The following is a 6000-nucleotide window of genomic DNA, read 5'->3' on the forward strand; positions in this document are numbered from 1 at the left end:
TTTTTAGGAAGTTATCTTCTAGTTTTTTAATCCTTGAAAACCATGGAGAATATGTTCCCTAATAATTTTAACAATTCTTTTCATAATATTCAATTTCATATTTTGTCACAGCAAAATTTGTTTTCCCAAACAATTTCCCTTAAACATGAATTACTACTTGGAGGCTTGAGATATGATATCTTTTATAGTTTCTTAGACGGTTGGTTCACTCTCCATAGGAAAAATCTAGCTATGACATGCATGGTTAGGGTACCATACATGAGCAAAAGTGTCCACACCACTCCCTGGTAATACACAATATTCTATATGGGCTGTAACAAATACCTTAGTGAGACTGACTGCCATGTCAAACTAATTATCTCCTTGACCAGTACTAAATCATTAGTGGTTCTGCCATTCACTCCTTATCTCCTAGCCCTTGTTTCCTGAATCATCAAGACACATACACACAGGATCCACACACTAGCACTACCCACACCAGTAAAATGTAGAATTGATTAGAGTTTACTTCTTTCATTCAGTGAGCAAAATTGATTCTCCAACGTCAGAATTTAATATCCATTCACTGATAATAAAGGCTTGGCCCAGGGACCTTATGGATCTCTGAGAAGTAAAGGCAGGCAACTCTTGAAATAACAAGGATTACTGGCAGTAAGGGTGTGTCCAGATGAGCACGCATGTGTGGTTTGTGGCACTGCAAACTGCACGTGCTGCACGTGCATGTGTTTGCTGTGCTGCTAATTAGCAGCATGATGATTTGTTTTTGACACAGATCTCCTGGTGTCAAAAAAAGATTCACAAGACAAAAAGCAGAGTGGCATACATACATACATACATAGTGGCAAGCATGTGCTGACTGAAACCAGAGCCTGACTGACCAGGCTTCTCATGTCTAGATTGCCACCACTGCAGCCCTGACAATTCCCCAGGACCAAAGGTAAGGCTGCTGGGGGCAGCCCAGGTGCGTCAATGATTCTCTCAGTTTCTCCAATCCCTTCTCAGCAAAGGACTATAAGGTTTTGGGAAGTGAAGATGTATCTGAACATTTTGTTTCGAATTCAAACCACCTCAGTCAGCAGTTACCAAGTCATTCATTTAAACCATCTGATGACAGCTCATCAGTTTGCAAGAAGGGTCTGATGTATTCAGCAGCCGTTGATTTTACTGCAGAACAGAGCCTTCACCAAATCTTTTATTTTAAAAAATATGTTTCTCAAGTGGACAAATCAATTTTCAGGATAAACAGGACCACACCACTGTGTGTGAAGATGCAGACTCCCTGAATGGACTCCTCTAAATTCCTAAATATTTGGGAGCTTCTGCACTGATTGGATAGGAGGACTGGAGAAGGACGTGCCCCTACAACTCCCCACAAAGGACAATAGAAAAAAAGTTCTTTAGAAATAGTCACAAGGGGGACAAGAATATCATCAGAACAATGTGAATATGAGAAGAGAAAAAACAAATTAGATACTACGTCCCAAAGACTAGTTCTGCATCTGCTATGAAAACGCTCATAATTAAGGGAACAGAACAGAACACCATGCACATTTGGGGGATTAAAGCGAAACAGATCCCATACTATCTGTAAAACAAGGGCTCTTTTAGATAGGTGAAACATGTACTGAACTTGAAACTCTTTGCAAAGTTGCTTCCTTTCATTGCTATAAACAGATTGTTCAAGCTGAATACTTCTTGTCATTCATGGCAGAATCTTCCTGGCAAGGCACCCTTCTACACATAGGATAGATCTAAGAACACAGAATTGTCACTCCAGCTTGGACTGGAGTCTATCCAGTCTACCTTCCTGTCTCAGACGGTGGCCCATATGTATCAGACAATTCCAAGGAAAATGCAAAACCTCCCATCGATAGATATTTGCAAAACGATCTGCCCATAGGGGCAATTCTTTCTAATCCTAACTAGCTAGTGGTTGGTAGGTGCTCTGAAACTTAATATCCCCCTGTTACAAAGATGAGCAATGCAGTAAAAACAATACAGGTATTTCTTGGGACTCTGACTGCAAGCAGTTGCATAGCTTGTGAAACGGGAGACAGAAATTTCTGTATATATGTGATTGTTGCATATAGAGATTAACAACCCATCTAAATTGGATTAACCAATGCAAGTTTTAATTAACATTGGACCAGGACTTTCAATCCTAAACTTTGTGGGATTTTACTTTCAGATCCAGAACTGAATTCCATTCTATGTCCAATCCATACTACAAACGTTCTGCCAGCAAAGCACATGCACATTCAAAGCCCCTCTGTGGCAGCAGGACCTGCCATTCCATCATAAGAATTACTCCATCTCTGAGCAGTGGAACAAGACTTCCACTGATTCCCAGCAGCAGGCAAGAGAATCTAAAAACTTTTGTATCTTCACCCAGCTGCCATGGTCCATTCAGCAGCTGGTGCCCTCTCAAAATAGATTTTGTGCTCCAATCGTACAACTGTTGGACCAGAGATGTGTTGAGCTTCCAAAAATCCATAATGCACATGCTCTGGCAGCTGCCATCTGGCTGTAGAAGCATCTTAGTGTAGACATAATCCTAATTTTATAAAGTCCCCAAACTAAGAAAAACTTGGAAGACGTGGCACACCAAACAAGTTTTTTGTAAAGACAAAGAGCCCAAACCAGACTTAGATTAACTTCAGTTGAGTCATTCTTGAATTTCACCAGCACTATACAAATCAGGTCTGCACACCTCTCATCTCCAGCATAGATCTGATATCAAGTGCTGTACATAGGGCTACGCAGTAAATTCATTCAAGGCTGGAAGGTTCAGCCTGATTGAAAAGTGGACTATCCTGCCCAGAGAGTACAAACCCAGCAATCTGGGATTTGCATTTGGTTCCAAAAAAAAAATAAATGTGTTACTTTTGATTTATCAAGCCCAAAATGACATGCACAGTACTATGTAAACAAATCCTGTCTATCTTCTTTCCCTCCACCTATGAGCCTGCTTAGCTGAGATCAGCAAAGGTGTTCACACTACAGCTTCCTCAGGAAATGCGTGAGGCACTTTCTCTATGACGAATTCTCAGATTTACAACTCACTCCAAGTTTTGATGGAATTTGCAACCTAATATAGGGTTGGGGTGTTATTGTACCTGTGGTGGTCTAGAAACTATGTGAGAAATTAGGGGTGTTTTTAGTGTTCTTTTACTAGATGGTATAGTTGGAAGGAACATCAGACAAGCTCTTGGGCCCAAAGTGCCCTTCCTCAGGTCTTAGAAATAAGCAGGTACGGCCTGAGCCAAATTCAGATAAAACAATAGCTTTTTTTTTTATCCACCAGGACTGGAGCAGGACTCCATGGTCTCAACATCAGCCATCTTGCTATCCCAGATAGTAACCGTGGCAATCCATGAAGCAGGGCACACACTGGGCGCACACAGTTTTGTAACTGTTGATATGGGTGTCAATTATCGGGGATGTCATCAAGAAATCTGTCATGCTGGGACCACTGCCTCCTGGAAGCACAGATTTCTGCCCCTCATCGTCCTTGCCAAGGTGGTAGACCAGCTAGATCAACTTAAGTAAATGGAGAGGAGGAACAGCAGGAAAGTAAAGGACACTGCTATTTTTGGAGCTCCTTCATGCATAGGATATTTTCCCATTGGCAACATTTATAGCCAAAATCCAGCTATTTTATATTGCCTGATTGGTAGAAAAAGTCTCTAGCAGACTGCCAAATCTAGCCATGTTTTAATCCACAGAGGTTTATAAATACTTCAAGATCAAGTCTTTAAGATATACTTAAAGTCTTTAAGCAGAATCTTTAGATATGAATGCAAATCAGGATTTTGAACTACATATCCCTATAGTGAGCAAAAACAGGCACCAGAGATGATCGCTTGAGAATTTGGGGATGCAGAATTCTGGGTTTTGGGACTGGCTATTCCAGTTTGGCTCATTAGCAAAACTAGATTTATCTGCATACCTGGGGCACAGAGTCAGACACAGGGTTTTGCATCAAACACAACCTCAATAATAAGCTGTTAGAATACTGAGTTTTTAGTCTTACCAGTTTGCTACTTCTTCAAGGCTTCATTCCACTGCAATTGGTTTGCCTGAAAACGTATGTTGGACTTCCTAACAGCAATACACACAGTATTAGTAGAGGATGGGAGCCGATTAAATCCAACTCTCTCTCAGTTCATAAAGTTCACTTTGTAACAGGGAGACCATCACTGGCCCGTTGAGGAGAAAAATGTGGCAAGGTACTTACCTGAGATGGACACACAGCACATGAAGAGGATCCACGTAGTCAACCAAAGACTGCGGCGCTGGTGTCATCGGGAAGGCTTTGGCTTCCATGACCACAGCCCGCTCTTTGGCGAGAGAGGCAGCGAGCTGCTGGGAAGGAATGGCCTCCACCTCTCCCCCTGGGGTGCAGGCTCTTCTCAGCCAGACTGGCTGACCTGCTCCACCGGGCTTTAAACTAAGCCCGTTGCGGGACGGAGGGACTACCGCCACTGCTGGCCCACTGAGCGACACTTGCAAAGCCAGCAGGCCAAGGCACTTAAGGGAGCCCACCCCTGCCCCAGCCCTGGTACAATCTGTGGGCAAGCCAAGAGCCCCCAAGGGGACACTTGCCTGCCTGTACACAAATGCCAGGATCTTGGGGAACAAGCAGGAGGAGCTCGTCTTCCTGCTTGATGGAAATAATTATGATGTCATAGGGATAACAGAGACCTAGTGGGACTCCACCCATGACTGGACCATGAATATAGATGGCTATACCCTGTACAGGAGGGATCATGTAGATAGAAGGGGGTGGGGGTATAGCTCTCTACGTTAATGAAAGCTACATGTCCCTGCAAGCTGATATTGGCAACCAGGGTGGATAACTGGAGACCCTCTGGGTTAAAATTCGTGGGGAACATGGCACAGGGGACACAACTGTGAGAGTCTACTACAGACCTCCCACCCAAAGCTTGACCAGGAGTTTGCCCGGGAATTGGCTGAGGCTGCATGCTCCAGGACCAAGGTTGTCATGGGTGACTTCAATTACCCGGACATGTCGTGGGAGGATCACTCAGCAAAATCTGAGCGGTTGCAAAGCTTCCTCTTGTGCATGGATGACCTCTACCTGACTGAAGAAGTCTATGGGCCAACAAGAGGCAAAGCACTGCTCAACCTGGTACTGGCTACTGGGGATGACTTAATCGGCGACCTAGTGATCGATGGGAAGTTGGGTGACAGCAACCACGAGCTGATCACCTTCACCATCCGCCGTAAAGCTGGCAAGTCAGTCAGCAACACAGAAGTCCTTGACTTCAGAAAAGCCGACTTTGATAAGCTCAAGAGGCTAGTCGGTCAGGCCCTCAGGGACCATGACCCCAGGGAGACGGGAGTTCAAGAAGAGTGGTTGCTTCTCAAGGAAGCGATCCTCAATGCACAAGCTAAATCTATCCCAACACGGAGGAAAGGCAGCAAGAAGGCAAAGCAGCCCCCCTGGCTCTCCAGGGACCTAGCGGACCTTCTGTGGCTAAAAAGGAAAGCCTACAAAGGATGGAGGACGGGATTCACCTTCAAAGAGGATTACTCCGCGCTGGTCCGGTCCTGCAGGGAGCAAACCAGGAAAGCCAAGGCTGCAACTGAACTCCAACTAGCTTCGAGCATCAAGGACAATAAAAAGTCCTTTTTTCAGATATGCGGGGAGCCAGAGGAAAAGCAAGGGCAACACTGGACCCCTGCTGAACCAGATGGGGCAACTGACAACCGATGGCCAGGAAAAAGCCAACCTATTAAATGGGCACTTTGCGTCAGTCTTTCATCAGTCCCATGGGACACCCATGCTCGCTACGGGACAGGGAGGTCCAGGTGAGGGAGATCCCCTGCCCTCCATCAGTGCTGACCTCGTGAAGGAACACCTTGAGAAGCCGGATACCTTCAAGTCAGCCGGCCCTGACCATCTACACCCCAGGGTACTCAAAGAGCTGGCGAGCATCAGAGCCCAGCCCCTGGCACGGGTCTTTGAGAACTCCA

Source organism: Crocodylus siamensis, chromosome 14 (assembly GCF_052110815.1).
Source record: "Crocodylus siamensis isolate JL-2025a chromosome 14, ASM5211081v1, whole genome shotgun sequence".
Lineage (NCBI taxonomy): Eukaryota > Metazoa > Chordata > Crocodylia > Crocodylidae > Crocodylus > Crocodylus siamensis.